Raw genomic sequence first — 24762 nt, forward strand, 5'->3', positions numbered from 1 at the left:
ATTATACATTGACACTGATTCTTACAAAGACATTAATAACAATAATAATAATAATTATGTAATTTTGAAGTTGACGTTTTTTGTTTGTTTGTTTCCATTTGATATATCACCCCTGTTCCCAATACTTTATCATCATAAGAAAAATATTATCACTCAGCTCTGTATGATTTCATACAGCCTCATCCTTTTATTTCCATTCCATCAATTTTAATAAAACGTCCTGTAGATGAACTGATGCTCTGCTCTGCAGTACTGATTTCCTTCAAAAATGTGTTCATATCATAATTTGATCGCATTTATAAACAAATTAGAAAACAGCATTTGGTAAAAAAAAGTAAATGGATCATTGTTGTACAGTGAATACGTGATGGAGGTCAGATATTTTATTGTATTTCTTTGACTGGATTGGATGTGAGTGTGAACAGGGGTGTGTGTGTGTGTGTGTGTGTGTGTGTGTGTGTGTGTGTGTGTGTGTGTGTGTGTGTGTGTGTGTGTGTGTGTGTGTGTGTGTGTGTGTGTGTGTGTGTGTGTGTGTGCGTGTGTGTTTTAAGGTCACCCAGAGTTCAGCGGCTCTCCTCCTCCGCTGCGCCTGCAGAGCGGCCGACAAGCCGCCGACACGCCGCCGACCCACATCCCCCCAAACCACGTGAAGGTGATCTGAAGCTCCATCTGAACCTCCTCAAACTCAACCGGAGCTCTTCAGAAGTCACTGTAACTTCTGGCACCGACAACAAGAGAGTCCAGAGAGGCTTGAAGAGTGGCAAGAAACATTAACAATACTGATTATTGTGCCTGTTTCTAATTTGGCAGGCTGCCATGGCAACATCACAATGATGACTGCAACAACTTTGGTTTTCTTCAGACTGAGCTGTTTAAATACTTTTAACCTGCCCAGTGTGACGTGTGACCGGTACCATCATGGCGCTTCGGAGAGCAGCCTGGATGATCGTCCGACTCCAGCTGCAGATAAACTCATCCATGTTAAGCCGTTTACTGCACACGGTACTTCTGCTTTAGATCAAACAGGTAGAAATATTTCTATTGTGTCATTTGCAGCTGTTTCCCGTTGTAAATGATGTTTTTTACGGCTTACAGACTAATCTCCCTGAAGTGCATTCAGCCGTCTGTTCAGTGTTAACAAGCTTTAACAGTGTGTGTCTGCAATCAGACCCAAGTGACGGGGAAATGCATGTCACAAAAAAAAGAAACCCACGCTAGCGACACTCAACTTGTCTGAACGATGGTCATGGCGCTGTGCTTTGGACCGGAGGCCCTTTAAAGTGATCCCAGTTCCCTGACTGACTTGTATATTAATCCAAACAATTCTTCTGGTCACATTAACAGCTTCAGTCTCTTCAAGCCCTGAAAAAATGTCAGAGAAAACCCTTCGAAGAACCCTCAAAAAAGACCACAAGAACATACAAGAACATCATGAGCATCTCAACACCTTAGAAACCCTCACAGGACATCACATGACATCACAGACGGAACTGATGTTATTGACATTTTATGAGAATACAAAGCCAAGAAAATGGAAAAAAAAAGGTCATGAACTAACTGTGGAACTCTTTTTTTGTCAGCAGGCTGCACAGTCGAGGTCAAAGGTCAGAGGGAGTGCAGGGAGCAGGAGGTTATCAGGCCAAACATTCCTGTTGATCCAGAGCTTAAAAAAGGCCCAGAGAGAAGCAGGAATGGAAAAATATTAGAAATATTCACAGAAGGTCGGGATTTCAAAACAAAAGTGATGGAAGTTTGTGTTTTTTTCCAAAGTGTAAACTGTAAGAGTGTGGAGGACTGTTTGCATTAGCTGATGCTGTGTATGCCCTGACCCTGTGTCCGCATCTCACACACACACACACACACACACACACACACACACACACACACACACACACACACACACACACACACACACACACACACACACACACACACACACACACACACACACACACACACACACATACAGCAGAGCCTGCATGCTGTGTTAGCCTGAGATAAACAAGCTATTGTGCCAAGTTCTTTCAGCACCCTCTGTTTGTGTGTGTGTGTATTAGTGTGTGTGTGCGTATCTGTTTGTGTGTGCGTGTATTAGTGTGTTTGTGTGTGTGTGTGTGTGTGTGTGTGTGTGTGTGTTTTAAAGACAGACAGGGGAAACAGGAACAGCTAAAGTGCATCAACTCTCCTCAACACCGGGGCAAAAGCAAGAGCACATCCATCACACACTGACAACACACACACACACAAACACAGGAAGACAACATGACAATGACTCAAACAATATTTAATGAACAAACATATTTGACGTGAAATCAATCAGTAATTAGGCAATTATACTTCAATCTCTATCATTGACCAAAGACCTGGGCAAACACACACACACACGCACACACGCACACACACACACACACACACACACACACACACACACACACACACACACACACACACACACACACACACACACACACACACACACACACACACACACACACACACACACACACACACACACACACACACACACACACACAGAGTGCTGGTTACGTGCTGGGTCAGGTGTTATAGAGCGAAATGTCAAGAATCTCTTGGCCCAGCCTCACCGTGACCCCAAAGAGGTCAACACAGGTCAACGAAACCTGACTCCCAGGAGCTCAGCTATCTCTGTGCACACACACAAACACACACACACACACACACACACACACACACACACACACACACACACACACACACACACACACACACACACACACACACACACACACACACACACACACACACACACACACACACACACACACATACTGTCAGGACAGGGTGTCAGGTCGACCTGTGAGAGAGGACAGACAGGCTAGAGGTGCTGTTGTAGAATAAACATTCACATTTTTATTACTGGTTATTTTGGCCATTTAAAAAAAAAAAAATGTCGCCTTCATTATCACAGTTTTCACTTTTGTTTGCTGTTTAATAAATTCAGATGTATCGTATCGCAGGTCTAGTTGCTGTAAATACTGAGAGTGTCAGAAGTCTCAGTCCACAGAGAAATGCAAACAGTGCTGTTTAGACTTCTGTGTGTTTGTGAGCAGAAGGAGAGGCTGAGATCATATTCCACGTCCTGAATGTGTGACACTAACGCTGATTGTACAGATCTTCTGTGCTGTACGAAGATGTGTGTGAAGCATCAACCTTTTACGATCTAGAGCTTCTTTGCAGCAACATCCAGATTTGAAGCACCATCTGCTGTTATGACAAACAACCCTCTATCAGAATCAGATTTATTGGCCAGAGATGAGCGAGCTATAGACAGTTGTTTCTGATACTGTGGGTGTGCTTAGCTTTACTGACTGGTCTCTAGAGGATGCTATGTTTAAAAAAAAAAATTCATAGAACCGTTATGAAACTGAGGGATATCTGGCATTCCCATCCCTCCAATCAAAGTTCACAACAAACCGACAGAGGTGTCAGAGTTATGTTAGATGTTTGACCTGGATCACTACTCAAAGACAGAGACCTGGTCCGAAACGATTGTGACCCCTTTATTGACCCTGAACCATACTTTAAGAAACAGTGATGCAAACATGACCCATGTCAGTAATAATGGTGAGCAGGGAAACAGACTAAGGACAGAGCTCAGTCACAGAGTCATAAAAGGAGGATGGACTACTGCAAACCTGGTAACCAATGACCCGGTGGCCACGCAGAGACCAGCGGGAAGCCGTGTACAGTGTGGCGACAAATAGTGAAGTAAAATAGTGGAAACAGGAGCAGGAGCTGACGGATGAGGAGCTCAGCGATGACTCACAAACTCAGGATAGACAAACGGTAATGAGGCAACCTCGAACCCGACCCGACAACAATGAGGGTATGTTCAAAGATGACAAAACGCCTCGGTCATGTGTCCGCTGCAACCATAAAAAGGGGAATGAACAGCTCCAAACCTGGCAACCCCACAACTCACCCGACAGCGATAATGTGACCAACAGGCCCAAGAAAGGATTTCACTCATGGCTGCACCAGAGACTTAAATGGAGGACAATATAAACCCCTGCTCCCATGATGCAGTGTGTTCCCACCAAGCAGGTCTCTGAGGCGTCTTTGTGGTCAAACTGGTGCTGATCAATCGTAACGTGTGTTCATGACCTCATCGTACGGGGTTAGAGACTGAGACAAGAAGGCCACAGTCCCACCAGTCACAGACAGTGTGTGAGTGTAGCACACCCACACAAGAAATGATTGAAGCAGACTTATACTATGGAGTATTGTCATCCCAGACCGTGATGAGGTGAATACTAAACTCTTCTGGTCTAATGCAGCTGCTGTCACACCAAACCTGTTTGGTTCAAACAAACTCTGCCCTTTGAGTTTTCTTTATTTAGGCCTGTGTGCACAGCTGTGGACCAAAAACCCGGCTGAGACCCACCTTCAGTTCGACTCCAGTGGAGATGTGCTTTTGGTTAAAATCACATCCAGATTTTGCAGCAATGCTGTTCTATTCTATTAGATGAGACAACGTAATGTTTCAAGCCCAAATCGTACCTTCGTCCAAGACTTTCAACACTATTAGAAATAACTGCTGAAAGACACACAGACGGGACTCAGGGTGAAGCGAGGTCCAGGAAAAATCCACATAACAGTGGTTACGTAAATGCCGGTGAAGTGGTGAGAGACATTCAGTCGCACTTTATAAGACCGATGATATGATAAGTTCTGATGTCCATCATACCTTCATGATGTCACAATGCTTATCAGTGTTTACATCACCTGAAATCTGTTGAAGATCTTTGTTCAGCAAAATATTTGTGAAATAGTCATATTTGAAAATAAAATTTGTGTGCCACAATCAGCTTACGTTTGTGTGTGTGTGTTTGTGTGTGTGCGTGTTTGTTTGCGTGTGTGTTTGTGTGTGTGCGTGTTTGTTTGCGTGTGTTTGTGTGTGTGTGTGCGTGTGTGTTTGTGTGTGTGTATTTGCGTGTGTTTGTGTGTGTGCGTGTTTGTGTGTGTGTGTGTGTGTGTGTGTGTGTGTGTGTGTGTGTGTGTGTGTGTGTGTGTGTGTGTGTGTGTGTGTGTGTGTGTGTGTGTGTGTGTGTGTGTGTGTGTGTGTGTGTGTGTGTGTGTGTGTGTGTGTGTGCGTGTGTGTGTGCGTGTGTGTAGGGGTCAGAGTGTTAGAGGTTGCGGGGAGGACAGGCAGAGGTGATGCCGCATCTTGTCTGCAGCATGGCATGGTGGGAAATCCGAGACGAGAGGAGAGAGAGGTCAGCCTGTCATCACCATGGTGTGGATATGTGAGAGGGGAGAGGAAGGTGTGGTGGGGGTCGGGTGGGGTGGGGGAGGGGTGTCAGTGACGAAGGTGGCAGGGTGGAGAATGAGAGTGGGAGGAAGAAGGTGGAGGAAGATGGAGATTTATAATGGACCACATCACAGTATGAATCGTCTCAGGGCATCAACAAAAATGTAAACAAACTCTACTCTGCCTTTTTTCTTTAAATCACAGGTGATGTTGAAAGTTGACTTCCAGTCTTTTACTGGTAATGATGTCATCTGTGAGGTTTTCAACCTGCTTCCAAGTCCCATCACTGAACTGAATGTGTCTATTAGACACACAATACTGGTGCTTGTATCACTTGGAGGTTGTAATTCTTTCCATGTTGGCTGGTTCAGACACTAATATCCTGCCAACAGCTGGTTCTGACCGTGGACCTGTTGGCCCCCTTCACCGCCTGCTCAGGTCATTGGACCAGCAGCTTTTCGTTGCTCGCGGATCCAGACTGCCTCTGACGGCTTTCCCAGTGAGAATGAGAGTTCAAATATCAGTTGAAAACAAATCTATCCATGATTGTATTTCCATATTAGGCCCAATTTTCACTTTCATTATTATTATTATTATTATTATTATTATTATTTTTATATATATATTTTTTTTATCATTATTGTATCAATGACTGCTCGTGTAGACCCTCAGGTGCTGCTTTGGGTTCATATTGTTTTTAATTCTTCAAAATGTTTTCTTTAATTTGTTTTTAATTTGTTGTTATGATTCAATTTGTTTTATGATGGTCTGATTTGTTTTATTTCAGTATGATATGTTTTGATCTGCCAGAGTTCGCGCTGCTCTTTGGTTGACATATGTTGTGTCTAAATAAATTTAAAAAAATAAAAAATAAATAAACTGACTTGATTTACAATATTAAAGAATATAAAAACTACAATTCAACAAATTTTGATGAGTGACAGCTGGAAGGAAAAAACTAAAAACCTCCTGTGGCAGGAGGAACCAGACTCAGGTTGGACTGGACTGGTTGGGGTGAGAGGAAAGAAGAGAGAGAAAAGAACAGCAGAGAGAGACAACAAATGTTAAAAAAATGAGCAGGTTGGTAGGGTCAGTAATCAGAAATGACCTGCCTAAATCTGTCCAAGGCTGAATCAAAAAGTTCAGAGACTGCTCCTGTTGAGTGTAAATGGTGCCCAGCGCCGTGACGTGAACAGAGCAAGAAGACTTTATAACCTTTGTGAGGAGGAACTCCAAGTTTCCACCTCACCGCGGACCTGAGCGTAGAGCGAATAATTAAGGCTTGTGTCAAACTCTGTAAATCACTGAAATGCTTCAGAAAGTCTGCGGCGATGAAGCGATGAGCCGGGCGAGCTGTTCTGATGACATTAACATTACAAGAGGGGCGGAGCTTCACTGTCCAAGATCAAAGAAGGGGCGGGGCGTCAGGTCAGGAGGCACCAGGTGGGTTTTCTGTGTCCCCGTGAATTCGTCCCCCAGAGTCAGACTGTCAACACTGAGTTCCACTGGGACCTTCTGAGGTGTCCCTCTGCATGGTGCTATATGTATCTTAAAGGAGACATGGCACAGAGGAATAAGGAATAAATGACGTTCATAAAGCACTGCTCATCATTACAATTAGACTACATTTTTACAACATATTACAAAAACCTTGAAATAGGTATCTGAAAAGTAAAATGTTTTTCTTGCGATGGAAATTTCCAACTAATTTGTTGGCTGGTGTTATTCTTCTCCAAAACAAACAGAAGCTCTTGAGAAAGGTGGGCAGCCATGTTTCTCATCAGACACGGTTGCCTGAATAGCTGCTGCAGTTTTATCTACAGGAAAATAACCTGCTGCTTTTCACAGCGATGCATTCGGCACTACGTGTTGGCTGCCAGAGGAAACATTAGCTTTCTGTAGCACCGCGGCCTCTGTCCTCCATCCTCCGTCCTCCTGGTTAAAGACTCGCTGCCCTGCCGGCGAGACACGGACCTCGCGCAGGAGTTCAGATTTGCCCGGAGGCAGGTGAGCCTGCGGTGCAGGTGAGCCCCACAGTGCAGCTCATCCACAGGGCTCCGAGGCCTCGGCTTCATTCATCACCGCACTGACACATTCCTGCTGTCTGCCTGAGGCTCACACACACACACACACACACACACACACACACACACACACACACACACACACACACACACACACACACACACACACACACACACACACACACACACACACACACACACACACACACACACACACACACACACACACGCGCGGCAGGCTGTTGTTCTCCCACACAGCGCCATGTGGTCACTGCAGCCACTCACTCCATTCTGTTTGGTAAAGATGAAGAACACCGATTCAGTTGTTTTTCAGCAGATAGACAGTTTATAATATTTTGAATTGCATAAAGATTTCTTCAGATGTTGAGAAGTTAATTCCATGACAACTTTAAACTTACTGAATGCTGCCATTAAATCACACTTCATACACCATATCTTCACAAACACATCAGAAAACATTTGTTTTTAAAAAAAGTTAAAAAGGCAGGACAGAAGAGATGTGACTGCTTTATGTAAACCGCATTGTTTCTTTAATCCCTGGAGTTGGCATGAATCTATTTATTCTGCATAAACAAATATTTCTTATTATATTGTGGTTTAGCAAGTTTTGTTTCAAGTCTGCCAGTGTGTGTGTGAATGGCTCAATAAACTATGTGCTGACATTGCAAACCAAGCGCCCACATTGGTGAACCTCGTCTACAGGCCGTGTTACCTCAGCCCAGGCAGAATCTATCAGAAAGTTAACATATGATCAGCATTTCATATTTTTAAAGTTTTCAAGATAATGGTGCATGTTCCATAGATCGTTATCTTTAAACTGGCCTTTATCACCACCAGTGTTTGATGGGTGAACTAACTTCCTTTTCTTTTTGTGACTTTATTAGAAGGTCAACATGATACTTACATGACGTGTTTGAAACAGGATACATGCAAAGACTCGTACAAATGGGGATGACTTCTGGAGAGTCTCTCTGCCTGCTGTGATGCTCGTGTTCACGTTCGTTGACAGATTGGTTCAGAAAGTTATTAAAATCTCTGGACACAGATTGTGTTGTCGGGTCTCGGTCTGTGTAGAGAGCATTAAATTCACCTGAATCATGGCACATTTAACGGCTCCGTTCTTGTTAAGAAGTTTGACAGTGATGAACGGATTCCGTTCTGCTGACCAATGAGCAGCGAGGAAACTGAGCGCTACTTCCTGGTTTCAGATTATTGGCTTAAACACAAAGAAAAAGGCAGATGCTCTGGCACATGTCCTACCAGCAAGCATGTGGAGCCGGTGTGTGTGTGTGTGTGTGTGTGTGTGTGTGTGTGTGTGTGTGTGTGTGTGTGTGTGTGTGTGTGTGTGTGTGTGTGTGTGTGTGTGTGTGTGTGTGTGTGTGTGTGTGTGTGTGTGTGTGTGTGTGTGTGTGTGTGTGTGTGTGTGTGTGTGTGTGTGTGTGTGTGTGTGTGTGTGTGTGTGTGTGTGTGAATGAGAGGAAACTGGCATTTGTGTGTGTGGAAAAGAGCATTGTGCTTGCAAATGGCACCAGTGTGAGACAGTGGATAAGTGTGTGTGTGTTCGTGTGAGCAGTGTGTGTGTGTGTGTGAGCAATGTGTGTGTGTGAGCAGTGTGTGTGTGTGTGTGAGAGCAGTGTGTGTGTGTGAGCAATGTGTGTGTGTGAGCAATGTGTGTGTGTGTGAGCAGTGTGGAAGACGGATGAGTGTGTGAATTCATCTGACTTCCTGTGTAGCAGTCAGCTGGAAGGTTTTGACTTGATTAAAGCCTTTGTGTGTGTGTGTGTGTGTGTGTGTGTGTGTGTGTGTGTGTGTGTGTGTGTGTGTGTGTGTGTGTGTGTGTGTGTGTGTGTGTGTGTGTGTGTGTGTGTGTGTGTGTGTGTGTGTGTGTGTGTGTGTGTGTGTGTGTGTGTGTGTGTGTGTGCGTGACAGATAGATAGACACTGAAACACAGAGATAGAAATAAGGGAAATAGTTTTTGTGTATGTGTGTGTGAATGACTAATTATTACACACTATCTTTCAGAATCAGGGTACTCGTCTGCATGTGGTGTGTACAGTGTGTACAGTGTGTGTGTGTGTGTGTGTGTGTGTGTGTGTGTGTGTGTGTGTGTGTGTGTGTGTGTGTGTGTGTGTGTGTGTGTGTGTGTGTGTGTGTGTGTGTGTGTGTGTGTGTGTGTGTGTGTGTGTGTGTGTGTGCCCGTCTGAGTTACAAAACAGATGCTGCTTGCTGTGAGAGACAAGACAGTCTGGCAGAAAGTGACGAACACCACCTGGTTTCGGAGGGAAAGAGACGGAGTGTCACAAGTATTTTTCACACGACCGCGACACCCTGAAATGCAAATAACAAAGACAGTGAGAGAAGTTTGTTTCCTGATCAGAGGAGGTGTGATGGTGCGTAAAGACACGGGACTGATACACACCTCTGTGTGAAGGAACTTAGCATATACTATCCTAAAAATGGCCTCAGACACGGATCAGTGGATATCTTGCAGATTCAGCCTCCATCATCATCCAGCAGTGAGGTCACCCGTTGGTTTGCCTCCAGTTCAGATTCTATCCGTCACCATCTTGCTAGTTCGGAGCGCTTTGGAGCCGACCCCTAGTGACACTTGGTGGTATTGCAGCTTAAGGCACTTTGCATTGGAACCATTTTTCAGACCTGAAGCTATAAACACTTTTATATACAGTTTTATCCACTGATATCTTCCTACCGCAGAGACTGACTGAAGCTCTGAACACCAGTTGGACTTATAAGATGTGACAGTAAACCTTCTTACTGCTTTGAAGTGTGTTTTGTTTCCTATTGTCTCTCCAGTCCGTTTGGACTGAAACTGTCAAAGACACCACGAGAATCATCTAATCAGCACATTAATGTAATAAGTTGTAATTACAGTCAGATGAACTCTGATGATGGGCAGTTATATCAGAAGCCTTCTAACTGACACATTCACATCATATCCCACATCATGTCTTTAACTTCTTCATATCTGTCTGATATTATAGTTTGATTTTCATTTATGAAATATGTCACTGCTCTCAGGACACATGTCCATGTTTGTGAGTGATCATGTGCTGCAAACCCCGCCCCTTTTATGTTAACACTCTCAGACCTAGATCGGAAAACCCTGGGTTGACTGACTGAGTTGTGTAGTGTGTGTGTGTGTGTGTGTGTGTGTGTGTGTGTGTGTGTGTGTGTGTGTGTGTGTGTGTGTGTGTGTGTGTGTGTGTGTGTGTGTGTGTGAAGGAGAGGGGGGAGTCTCTGTCCTTTAGGTCTATTGCTGTGCTGTCTCATCAATAACCTTCGTATTGACAGGTGAAGGGACACACACATACAGGCAGGGACACCCCCACAAAGTGACAACAATGTGTGTGTGTGTGTGTGTGTGTGTGTGTGTGTGTGTGTGTGTGTGTGTGTGTGTGTGTGTGTGTGTGTGTGTGTGTGTGTGTGTGTGTGTGTGTGTGTGTGTGTGTGTGTGTGTGTGTGTGTGTATGTATCTCTACGAGTCTCTCTAAAGAAGCTATGTGAATGGGGTTTTCAGGATTATGAAACGCCTCAGCTCTGTCAGTGAGCAGGTGGTCAGTCCAGACTCATCTGCCTTCCCCTCTGTCTCACACACACACACACACACACACACACACACACACACACACACACACACACACACACACACACACACACACACACACACACACACACACACACACACACACACACACACACACACACACACACACACACACACACACACACACACACACACACACACACACACACAACAGCTACGACTCTGTTGGAAAGGACAGATGTGTGCAGACATGAATGTGCAGGAACATCTGTCAGACAGTCCATGTCTCTCATTGGCTCTCTGTGTGTGTGTGTGTGTGTGTGTGTGTGTGTGTGTGTGTGTGTGTGTGTGTGTGTGTGTGTGTGTGTGTGTGTGTGTGTGTGTGTGTGAGACTGAGATTGACATGGGAACTCTGATATAAAGACTGTCACTGCAAATGAGATCCTCTCGCCTATTGGCATTTAATTACCCACAGCACAACACACACACACACAAACACAACACACACACACACACACACACACACACACACACACACACACACACACACACACACACACACACACACACACACACACACACACACACACACACACACACACACACACACACACACACACACACAGGTTAACAGGGAGATGGAGCAGATGGAGAAGAAGGTTGGATGTGTAGATAGAAGGAGAGAGAGAAAGAGAAGAAGTTCAGGAGGTTTTGTGGGTCAGATGAAGAGAAAAAGAAGAAAGAGGAGAAAGAGACGAGGAAAAGACAGAAGACATGGATGGATGGAGACACGGAGACAACAGGACACATTAACTGTAGTGCATGTTCGATCATTGGTTTCAGACAGTTACAGGGACGGTTGGACAGACAGGACAGACGAGGAGAGGTGTGAGGTTCCAAACTGTCCGTGCAGCAGTCCAGATGGAGTGTAAAGCCAGAAGGAGAAGGGAAGCCAAACAGAAGCAAGAAAAGGGAGGAAGATGATGAAGAGGAGAGAGACGATGCAGGAAGGAGACCGTCTGGCTGAGTGCTGCTCGACGGCTGAATGTTCAACCTGAACTGACTTTAATCAAGAAAGAAAATCATAGCAGCATGTTGTGTTATTCATTAGTCCTTCCAGGAATTTTTTTAAATTCCTTTACTCAAAAATGTTTGATTTAAGGGATTTTTTTTTTTTTGCAGTAAAATTGCAGTAATTACCAAACACTGTAAACCCCAAAAAAGAAGTACTTCTACCAGTGACTAATACTACGATATATCTAATCACTACCATAATGGTATATTAAAGGGTTGTTTTAAAAAAAATAAACAATTGATCAAAGTCATTTAGCGTCCCTTAACAGACAGTAATATACAACACAAAAAGAAGAGCTTTAAATGCTTTTAAAGTAATATTAATTCAAGCAAACCATTATCACGGCAAAGCGTGAAATAGACACGCCTGTCTGCTACAGCAAAACGTGATTTTAAGGCTGGCTCAGCATGACGGTTACATATTTTGTAAGCGTGAAACTTACACGCATGTAGATGTCACGTAACGAAGGATTATGTGACCAAAGGACATTTTTGGGCTGAATTAGGAAGAAAGAGAGGTGGTTTTGTGTCATTAGTCACGGACTGCCATGCAGGACGATGATCCTACCAGGTGTATTTGCATATAGTTTCGTTTTCCTGTAAATCACATGGTTGAAATACAAGCAGCAGGTTTAATTTTTGTCCAGAAACAAGAAAATGTATAACTGCCATGCCTGTCCATCACCAAGCGTAGCTATTTCACGTTTTGCTGTCGTGGATGAACGTGTCTATGTCACGCTTTACCGTGATGTTGGTTTGATACGCCTGCTGTATGCACAACCACACAGGCAGTCTCTCACGACTGGAAATGTGTATTAAACTAATTCAACATGTTCCGCTTTTCTGAGATAAAACTACATTTTCCACAAACTGACACTTCCAATCAGGCAGCATGTGGTTTGTTTGGATGATGAGAGCAGCGGCTCAACTGCTGACCATAGATGGAGAAAGAATTTTGCTGAATCAACATGTTTTATTTGGAAAGACTTACTGTATCAGCAGAGCTTCGACTGACGACCTTCATTGCAGAAAACTTTTTTTTTCAAAATTACAAGCTTTCTTCGATCACTTAAAAATTGCGTGAATTATTGCGATTACAATATGCCGATTTTGTGAAAGTACTGATTTATTAACATACCAGCCTCGGGTTAAAGGTATTTTACGTATTTGCATATTGTAGGACGGTTGATTGATATGGTCTCCACCAACGTAAATGCAGAAATTATGGACTGTCTCTTCACTTGTTGCTGCACTCAGACTCAGCGTGTCCCTCTGCGTTGGGCTGTGGGCACAAACTCTACTGGATTTGTTTCTTTATTCTCTTGAATCTTCAATCAGGTTTAGACTACACGATTGGGACACAAAGGTAGCTTGAAAGACGTCAGGCATCAGGTCCAAGCTGCACATCGGGTACAACAGTTGATTCTTTTATTCCTTGTAGTGTATCAGAGCCGAACCTAAAGACCAAACATAATGTTGATCAGTAGAAAAACGCTCCTTCCAGCCCGATGATGTGAAGGTAAATAGAGCTGAAGGACAGCCCATGTGGAGATCAGTTTTTGGAGTACTGCTGTGTATCCTGGTGCTTATTTGTAGGTTGGAATAACCACCTGTGAATATGTGGAATTAGGGAAAACATTTGCCACAGCTCAGGTATTACCTCATAAAAACTGCACAAAATCACTGCCAGTGAAAAAAAATAAAAAATAATTTATGTGCAGTCGCCTTAAGATTTGAGAGTTGTGTTGAAGAAAATGTCCAATTCCCTGCTTGAAGGTTGATTTGATGTATTACAGAGAACCTGCAGAGTTTCTGTTCTGGATTTTTGAAATATGATCTTTGTTTTCACATAAATTTCTCTCTCTCTCCTCCAGGAGGACGAACGAGGACGGAGAGATAGAAAAAGAGGAGAGATGATCTAATGTCAATACATCCACACACAATTAACACCGGACCTGAGAGGCCATCACATGTTTTTACTACTGTGTGTGTGTGTGTGTGTGTGTGTGTGTGTGTGTGTGTGTGTGTGTGTGTGTGTGTGTGTGTGTGTGTGTGTGTGTGTGTGTGTGTGTGTGTGTGTGTGTGTGTGTGTGTGTGTGTGTGTGTGGACCTGTGGATTGATGTGTGGTCAAATGAAAGAGGAAGGCTGGCGGATCGCGCTTGAATGGAGCTTAATTTACATGCTAATGTGTGTGTGTGTGTGTGTGTGTGTGTGTGTGTGTGTGTGTGTGTGTGTGTGTGTGTGTGTGTGTGTGTGTGTGTGTGCTGTGGGTGATTATTTCAGTCTGGATCAATGGTTAGATGAGCTGACACTGCTACAAAGTGATGTCACATGCACACACAGAGTTGACAGGACTGTTATTTCTGAGTGCTTTGCATTGCTATCAAACAGAGGTGGTGCCTCCACACCACAAACACCAAATCTATGTTGCCTATCAATTATGTTTATATTCTTATTTGTTTTGCAACTTTTTGAAGAAAATTTAGTTTTTGCATGAAACATATTTTCCATATTTTGCCTTTGTGGTACCAAATGGAAGTAGATGTAAGGTGGACATAAGGATATAAATGTTATTGTCTCCAAATGTGATTGGTTGAAATGATATAGAAGTCCAGTAAATATACTGTCTGTTTGGATGGTGGGGACTTTGGATTAAATGAGTTCATGTTCAGTGAGGTGAATTTTAGAATGAGAAACTAAATAAGAAATTACACTTTTATTTTAACACATGCTTTTAAACTCTGGATTATTTTTTTCAGTTTTCCAGTGACCTGCATCAAGACAAGCTGGCAACATGAAAAATAACATAAATGAATAGTTTGGAACACCAGGAACAACAGCAGGAGCTTGAAAATACTGTCCACTCTCTTCTTCTGGAAATGAGGATCAATTCTGAAAAAAACCCAGATGCATTGAACCAGTTGAACCAAGTGATGTGATTCCAACCATCAACCTCCCTCTCTGCAGTATATAAATATAACAAGAATAGCGGTGACATTCATGCTTTCCTTCTTTACAGACTGAAGAGGTGGAAGAACAAAAGCACAGATGAAGATTTAACTGAGGCGGGAAAGAGACAGTGATGAGGGACGGCACCGAGTCTACTGTTACTATAGCAACCGAGAACCCATCACCCATTCCCATTAACCCCCCCGGCTCTCATTTACAGTGGGATCCCGTCAGGTCCTGACCCTGGCCGACACCGTAACCATGGCAACCAGAGCCAGAAACAGACACAGGAGAATGGGAAGAAGGTTCAGACAGACAGACAGAGAGACAGACAGACAGATAGATGCATTTGCAGGAGAAAAATTACCCATCAATAGAATACACTGAATGTTCCTTTCATCTGATTTGTGTCGTCTGATTGGTCATTAGAGGGCATCTGACTTTTCCAACTGTGCGTGTACTAATTGGCTAAAAGACAGGAAGGACAGTTGGAGACAGCGAAGGACACTGGAGTCGATAGTCTGGTGAATGTTTAGCCAACCAGAAGGAACACTGGTGAGAGACTGAACTCAGTTCTTCACTAAACCAGCTGATGACGTTGGATGTTTGGTGTCTGGTCAACGAGCATCTTTACTGTACATCAGGCCCTAATTGACTGTTTGGGACTGAGGCAGGTCAAAGGTTAATAAATTCCAGTGTTGCAGCGCCTGAAATAGGACAGTCCAAAAAAATGTTGGTACTACAAACAGGCCAGTGCAGATGGTATGGTATGGTATGGTATGGTATGGTATGGTATGGTATGGTATGGTATGGTATGGTATGGTATGGTATGGTATGGTATGGTATGGTATGGTATGGTATGGTATTTACTTTATTAATCCCCGAGGGGAAATTTTTTCACTGCATCAGCATACAGAAGCAATAAGATAATAATAGAAATAATAGAATAGATGTTGAGCTACATTTGATGTTCAAAGTGTGCATTCAACAGCAGTATACATATTTAATGTCCAGAATATCTGAAATGGTTTTAGACTTGGACGTCTGTTACGTTTTACCAAAGTGTAATTTACAAGGTAAACAGGGACTGATGTTTACAGGATTATTATACTATTAGTATCTATTAGTATACACTTATTGAACAATCATAAAACCACTCTGTCATCGCTATTCATGAATGAACCTGAATAACATTCTGTGTCACTGAGGGAGGATTGTGGGGTGCAGCTGTATCAGCAGGAGAGCTGCTGCTCTGCCAGGACGATCAGCTGCGGATTAGCTGCTTCCTGCCTGCTATCTGCAGATTCAACCCTGTTTACGCCTGATTTTCTGGCGTTTGAGGTCGAGCTTTGAAACAATCTTGTTGCTGCATAGCTCTTTCATTCAGTCAGCACAAGCAAGAAGCTGTATTCAATGTGATCCTATGATATTAATCTACTGCTACATTTTTATGAATAGCAAAAGAAACTCAGTTTTATTGATTTAGCATGAAATGATTCAGTTATTGATCTGAGACAGTCTCCACCCTCTAACCAACTAACTGGGAAAAAAATATGATTGAAAACTGAGAGTGTTCAAAGTATTCAATGAATATTAAAGAGTGGAGTGCATGTGGAGGGATCAGAGAAAGTCTGCTAACAGACCATTAAGCTGCAAGCCTACAAGACAAAATAAAATCCACATTAAGTGACATGGGGTGCACAGTGAAAGTTTCCTAAAACTTTTTTCAGAAATTTACGGCAAACAGCTGGAGTCCCGGTAAAAGTCTGCAGAATATCTGTAGAATTAAACTAAAAAGCACAGTAAACTACATATACATCAAGCACTGTTGTCCAGTGACCTCTATTTTGAGCATGACGTTAGTTGACATGATGTTCACATTGTGTGTGTATTATACAAGCTGAAAATAAGGAGTTCTAAAATACATGAATAAATAAAGTGTATTTTATGTTGTTTTTTTTTAAAAGCCCTTTTGTGTGTGGACGTTGTGCGGCCGCCTGGTCTGACTACAACTAAAGCTTCTAAATAAACAGTCAAATTAAATTCTGCTTTAGATACAACTAACATCATGTGTGTCATCTGTAAAACTAAACGTTTTAACACGTTCACTGTTACTCGGTTCTCACTCTCTTTCTCCTTTAATCCTCCAAGTCAATTACATATTTGTAAAATGTGTCATGTTTAAATTTTTGATATGATAATGGGAACATATGTTGATGTTTGGGCTTCCTTGGATTGAAGTTGATTGCGTTACGGTTCATGTAAATGATTCAGAGGACAGTTGTTCTTATTCTGAAGAAGGCAGTTTGCAGGAACGTTGAAATGAATCTGTTGGAGTCATGCGTGTGCAGCTCGTCCCTCTGCTCTTTAAAAATAGACAACTTCATGTAACCATCAAATTTCTGCAGCAGGGACAGACACAGTGTCACAACATGTCTACAAACACAACACAACGTGCACTTAATCACAAGCCCATAAATATTAATGTCCATAAGAATACACATTCAGTTTTCCCGTCTGAGTCAGACACAGTGCAGATCGCCCCCTGGTGTAGCTGGTCATGTACTGCAGGAGGGGAGCTGGGACCAGCACTGGAGTGGTATGAGGTGTTGAGCTTCTACTCAGTGACATCACTCAGAAAAGTCAAGAGTCTATCTCCTTCTCACTGTGACACACACACACACACACACACACACACACACACACACACACACACACACACACACACACACACACACACACACACACACACACACACACACACACACACACACACACACACACCCTGCCCCTCAGCTCATATCATGGTTATACACTCGCAGCCTACAGTTATCAGTGAGCTGCTGGACTGGACCACTGATTTGGCTCTGCATGAATCATAGGAACATACGTTTTATGTTCATCACATACTTAAAAATATAATTTTATATCAACTTTTTCCAAGATGATAATACATTGATGGTGTAATGGTGGATATTGTAACAACAGCGTAATGTAAATATCCAGTTTCTTTTCCACATACAAACAGATCATAAAGACTGAAACCATGTCAGCTCAGAAAGAGGAGAAAAAACAGCTCAGATGGAAATCGAGACAGAAAAGAAGAAAGAAGCAGTTCAGCGTTATCGACCACATTTTCAATCGCTTCGCACAACTTTACTGCACAGCCATACCCTGGGGCCTGTTGCCATGGCAACATAGTGATGGAGAGAGTGCAGGGCTGATGTCAGGGTCACCCAGAGTGTGAAGAGAGGGAGGAGTGTGTGTGTGTGTGTGTGTGTGTGTGTGTGCAGCCTGTGAACAGGGGAGGTTTTGCTGAGCAGATCTGTCAGTACCTCTTTGGAGTCTTGCCAAACACCATCCCAGCTCTGCGTGCGTGTGTGTGTGTGTGTGTGTGTGTGTGTGTGTGTGTGTGTGTGTGTGTGTGTGTGTGTGTGTGTGTGTGTGTGTGTGTGTGTGTGTGTGTGTGTGTGTGTGTGTGTGTGTGTGTGTGTGTGTGTGTGTGTGTGTGGCGCGCCAGTCACTGTGAGCCGCTGCCATCAGTTTTCAATTAGGGGGGATAGTCAAAGTGAGAGAGTACATCACACAAGCATTATTACAGCAGACACACAATATTACTGTTGTGTTGTTGAGAAGTAAATACAACTAGTTTGGCTAATGTTGTACCATTAACACAACTTCTACTTCATCCTGATGCTAGTTGTGTGTGTGGTGGTGGTGTGTGTGTGTGTGTGTGTGTGTGTGTGTGTGTGTGTGTGTGTGTGTGTGTGTGTGTGTGTGTGTGTGTGTGTGTGTGTGTGTGTGTGTGCATCAGCAGCATACAGTCTGGATAAAATTAAGTCACTATGAAGCAGAAACATCAGAGACGGAATACACTGAAACAGACACCACCACCCCCCCCTCTCCAGAACACACACACACACACACACACACACACACACACACACACACACACACACACACACACACACACACACACACACACACACACACACACACACACACACACACACACACACACACAAATACAAACACATAGAGTCCAAAAACCTTGCACACTGCACTGCCACCCACTGGAGGGTTGTGGTAAAAGCAGCTGCTCAGGTTCTCCGTCTGTGTGGAACTGCTCTGATGCATCAGTTTGAAATATCGAAACTCCTCCTTCCAGTGTTACTGCACAGATACTACAGATAAAAGTACCACCAGTGTTAATTTCACCATCAATCTCATCGGGTTCTTTCATCTTTTTACCAGTGTTATTTGTTGAAGATATTAGTTTTAGTCCAGTTTTATTGCTGGAAGTCATGATATTACTAAAATGTGAGGTGATGTTTATCAATCAACATCAGCTTCTCAAGAAAAGGTGAAGAATTCCACTTTCTGGTAATACTGCAATGTCCCTCTAACTTTGTTGATACATGCAGACCAGGCTACTGTATTGTAACACTGCTTACATTTTCGATCTTTTACATTTTATTTTTTTATTTGTTGACAAAAATTAATTCATATTTTTTTGTCAAATATATTTTTTAATCTAACTTTCATTTTATAAAACGGTCCAGATCTCAGAGTTTTTGCCGATAAATAGATCATCTCTAATTTCCTTAACAGGATAAGTGAAAAGGGTACATCCCTGTTTCTAGAAATGTTGGGACGTGTAAAATGTAAAAAAATAAAATAAAATAAAAAAATAAAAAAAAACAATGCAATGATTTGCAAATGACATAAATCCATATTTAATTGAAAATAGACAAAAGACAACATGTCAAGCATTGTTTTATGAAAAGTATATGCTCATTTTGAATTTGATGACAGCAACACGTCTCAAAAAAGTTGGTACAGGGGCAACAAAAAACTGGAAAAGTTATGTGATGCTTAAAAAAAAACAAAATACACCTGATAGAACATTTTAGAACTAGTTAGGTTAATTGGCATCAGGTCAGTATAAAAAGAGTCCCAGAGAGGCAGAGTCTCTCAGTAGTGAAGATGGTGAGAGGCTTTCCCACTGTGAAAGACTGTTTGGGAAAATAGTGCAAAGAAGAAGAGTAATGTTCCTCAACGCAAAATTATTTGTGGATTTCATCATCTACGGTTCATAATATCAATATCAGAGAATCTGGAGAAATCTCTGAACACAAGGGACAAGGCTGGAAACCAATATTGGATGGTGGTGATCTTCAGGCCCTCAGGCAGCACTGCATTAAAAACACACTGTGACGTCCTCACGAGCGACTCCATCATTTTACAGGTGGAGTAGCAGGTGAACAAGGAAATATTTTTTACTTTAACAGCAAATAGAACTTCGGACTTTATTCTCTTTGGTCATCAGTCAACTGCTGTGGCATGCTTTGCTATGTGAAGCCCTTTATGTACATAGCAGCTGCTCCAAGTGTGTGGAAGGGATTCAATAAAAGGTTCTTGATCATAACACAAGTGACAGATCAAAAAGCTTTTGGCAGCTTCAGGAGGCACAGAGTCAAGGTTGAAAGACTTGTGATTCTCCAACATAAAAGCCAGACATGCTCGACACCAATCTGCCTGCACGTCTCTTGCTTTCCACGTTGCTGCATAAAAAGCACGGAACCTCGTTCAACTACATTTCATTGGTCATGAACCTTTCCTCAGCACAATGGCAATAAAGTTGAATCTAATTTAATCAGCATACTACCTCCTGCATCACTACCTTTTGCACCATGTACCACTATACCAGCACACAGTTTGTTCCAGCGTGAAGATCTTGAGCTTCACCACTGTCCACTTTGAATTTACTGGGTTCGATTAAACTACACCAAAATATTCAACATTGTATGTGTGTTGGAATAACATCCATGTTGAATTCCACACGTCACAATTAAGTTCATTGCCGGAGTACCTTGGAGTAGCCCTAACCATGATCCTCCCTGAACCCTAATCAAGTCTTTTAGTTTCCCAACACCACCACCCTGACCCTGAACAGGGTGACAAGGGGGCGGAGCCTATCCTAGCTGACAATGAGCGGGTTAGGGCAAAGGCGGGATTCACCCTGAACAGGTTAGCAGTCTAACATAAAAAGACAGGATTGTTTCTACCTTACTTTTTTGCCAATACACACACACACACACACACACACACACACACACACACACACACACACACACACACACACACACACACACACACACACACACACACACACACACACACACACACACACACACACACACACACGGTAGACATACAGTAAATAGACAGACAATGGGTGAGCAAGTCAGGGCATATGGAGTCTTTTCTGGTTTTGTTTTGAGTATGATTACTAACACACACATGCACACACACAGATACACACATTCACACAATAAAAAAGTGGGAAGGTTTATTTAACAGGCCCTTGAACAGACACTCGTTCTCTTTGTTGGTGGGACGTTTTGATCCTCTCTTTCTCTCCCTCTCTGTCTTTCATCAGTGTGATAACGAGGTTGTAAGAGCTTGTTAACCTCACACACACACCACAGCTCAACCCGAAACCACAGCAGCTCCGTGTGTGTCTTTCACTCTCTCTTTCTGTCATCACCTAATTTGAAAATACTTAGGATGAAGTAATATTTGCCTCCAACCATTTGAGTATGTTTGTTTAAGAGGGAGACGGAGAGATGATTCCACATTAGAGTGTTTAACTTAGACTTACCAGCCCTGTGTGTGTGTGTGTGTGTGTGTGTGTGTGTGTGTGTGTGTGTGTGTGTGTGTGTGTGTGTGTGTGTGTGTGTGTGTGTGTGTGTGTGTGTGTGTGTGTGTGTTTCACTGCTGTCAGCATACAATGTCAGAGTATTGGCGACCAGGTGTGAAATATTGCTTCCTTGGCAACACTGTAACCAGGAACAGAAAAACATTGTGAGCAGCCAATCAGAGAGCAGAATTGCTGGTGACTATCTGAGAGCCTGCAGTGTTATAACAATATCACACGTTGACACAACCTGACCTGTCGTCCGCTTGAGGACATGCCATCGTTTCTGCAGACGTTGCTTTGTGTAGAATCTTTAAATGACATCACGCTCCCTGTGGTGTACAAGAGGTTGGATTCATGCTTATAAATTACCCAGATGCACTAATGCTGCATTAATCAATATTTTAATGACATAACGATCAAAAAGCTGTCCAGGGTTGCTTTTAATGAACCCAGAGTATTTTCACCTGACACTGTACTTCTTAAACCTTTATAGCACCTTTCAGCTCTTTGTTTTGGTCTCACAGCTTCTCCAAATCTGAACTGGACCTGAGGCCTGTACTAAGAAGGGACATATTGCCATGGTAACTGAAGCTGTGGCGCTAACCTGCTCCGGAGCAGGTTGAGTTTGAGATAACAGATAAAATCATACTCTGATAAAAGCACCGCCTATTGACTAATCAATTCTCTTTTAAAAATGGCATTCCCAATCATAGACGATCCCGTGGAGCTCGGTGCGCTGACAGTGATGCACAGCAAAGTGTTCAGAGACTGACAAACCTCTCTGACCATTTTTATATGAGATCTCAATGTTTTAATGCACCAATATTATCCTACAGCAGAGGTTGATTGAAGCATTGAATCCATGTAGGCTACATGTTCTTATAAGATGTGACAGTAAACCCAGCCACCACTTTAAAATTCAGTTTTTATTGGTAATTTGCTGCAGCTGAATGAGGCTAAATCTGTCATACGTGCCAAAAGAATACACATCGCTTTACACTCTATAATCTTAGTACACTATTTCTGGTATTATTTTCTACCAGCTATCCATAATTCAGCAGCTGCAGCTGTGCTGCTTTCAGCTGCTTTATGTCTTTAACTTCTTCAAATCTGTTTAATGTTATAGTTTAATTTCCATTTGTAAAATACACCGCTCTGCTAAAACAACAGGTTTTTATCGGGACTAGTTATTATAGAAAAAGTTCCAGTAAATCCAGTTCACAGTAACAAGGCCATTTTCTGGAAAAGAGAAGTTACTGTCGTGCACTCATACAGATGTCAGTCTGAATCAGGAGTTACACTCATGCAAAATGTGAATTAACAGTTAATGTAAAAATGATGCTGACATGTGACACCTTCACAAGCTGCAGATGGATCGACCAGAGACTTACTTCCTCTTTTACAGTTGTTATATTTGATAAGAGAGTCAGGCCCACAGGCTGGAAACTATACAATATTTCAGAGGGAAATACTCCCGAACCTCCTGATAATATTTGGGTGAAGTAAAAATATGAGCACTCCTCTTCCATGAATCTTCTTCTAACTGCCAGAGGGTCGAGATCACCGAGAACACTGGACCACACTGCCCCCAGTGGCTGTGTGTGTGTGTGTGTGTGTGTGTGTGTGTGTGTGTGTGTGTGTGTGTGTGTGTGTGTGTGTGTGTGTGTGTGTGTGTGTGTGTGTGTGTGTGTGTGTGTGTGTGTGAGAGAGAGAGAGACAGAGAGACATAAATTGTATCTTGATCTGCTCCCCTTCACTCTTGTGACAGAAAAATGAGAGATCGATGCCTCCAAAAATCCCCCCCGGTGACAAAGGAAGAGGTATGTCACACACACACACACACACACACACACACACACACACACACACACACACACACACACACACACACACACACACACACACACACACACACACCACTACCATATGTCACGCTGCACTGCCCCCTACAGTTCAACCAGAGGAACTACCATGAAACACATCACAACCTGTTCTCCTCAGCTCCCACCTGATTGGTCACCTTTTTTTCCAGGGCGCCAATCAGAGGGTGGAAATAAAGCAGGGATGGACAGCTGTGTGTGTTTGTATGTGAATAAAGTGTGTCTGTGTGTGTGTGCAGCAGGTTTATTTTGGGTTGTGAGCGGCTGCCGCTCGCCTTTCAGTAGTTTTCCAGGCCACAGTTGAGCTGTGCAACTGAAAGGAGCCACGTTGTCCTGGAGTTGGACCTGCTTGTGTGCTCATGACTCACGGCTTTGGAATTGGGTGGGGTACTGTTAACTTAACCATGAAGGAGAGTGTGTGATTGACAGGTGAATGGCAGCATGAGTTTACAGACTCCTCCTCTTCTCCTTCATCTTCCCACGCCTTCTACACCCGACCTGTTCCCTCTTCCTCCTCCTCCTCCTCCTCCTCTTCCTCCTCCTCTTCTTCCTCTCCGTCCTGCCCTCTGCTCTACATGTCAGTTTACATCCTATTGAATTGTTCTCAAATTCAATGCTAATTTCGGCTGAATGTATTCAGTCCGCTGTGTTAGTGACATGGAGGTGGAAATACTCAAAAACTCAGCTCCAGAACTGAAATGATTGTGTTGGTGTCAGTGTGTGTTGCAACTTCCTGAACCCTGCACGAACCCTGTCATGACCTCTCAGTGCCCTCGTCAGGATGCCCCCTCTCCACCCCCTCCCCGCCTTCCCCCCGCCCTCCTCCAAGGGAGGGATGAGAAGGAACGATCTGACATAATCAACCTGTGTGCACATCTTCCACATTGAATGGAAGACAAGAGGAAGTAAAGGGAAATACTAATCCCTCCACTTCTCGTCCCCCGTTTTCATCATCTCTATTAAATCGGGAATCACAGGCATGGTTGCTGTGACCTTTGACCTTTTACCCCTGACACTATATCATTAGTTAAAAGTTGGTCTAAAAGTGGGTCGATTGGATTTCAAATGTATTTATTGGTTTATTTGGAAAGAGCCACGCAGCGTTTACAGTTTACAGACAAAACAAGACACATCCTACAGAATTATCAGAACATCGTGTGATATCAGCCTTTTTTTTTTTTTTTAAGTTTTACATGTCATGAAAACCATCAGTGTTTTTTCCCAGTGGACAATAAGAAACATGGAGAATAACAGC

Source organism: Brachyistius frenatus, unplaced genomic scaffold (genome assembly GCF_029030835.1).
Source record: "Brachyistius frenatus isolate BFR_SWC_R1_liver_20210118 unplaced genomic scaffold, ASM2903083v1 Contig_87, whole genome shotgun sequence".
Classification (NCBI taxonomy): domain Eukaryota; kingdom Metazoa; phylum Chordata; class Actinopteri; family Embiotocidae; genus Brachyistius; species Brachyistius frenatus.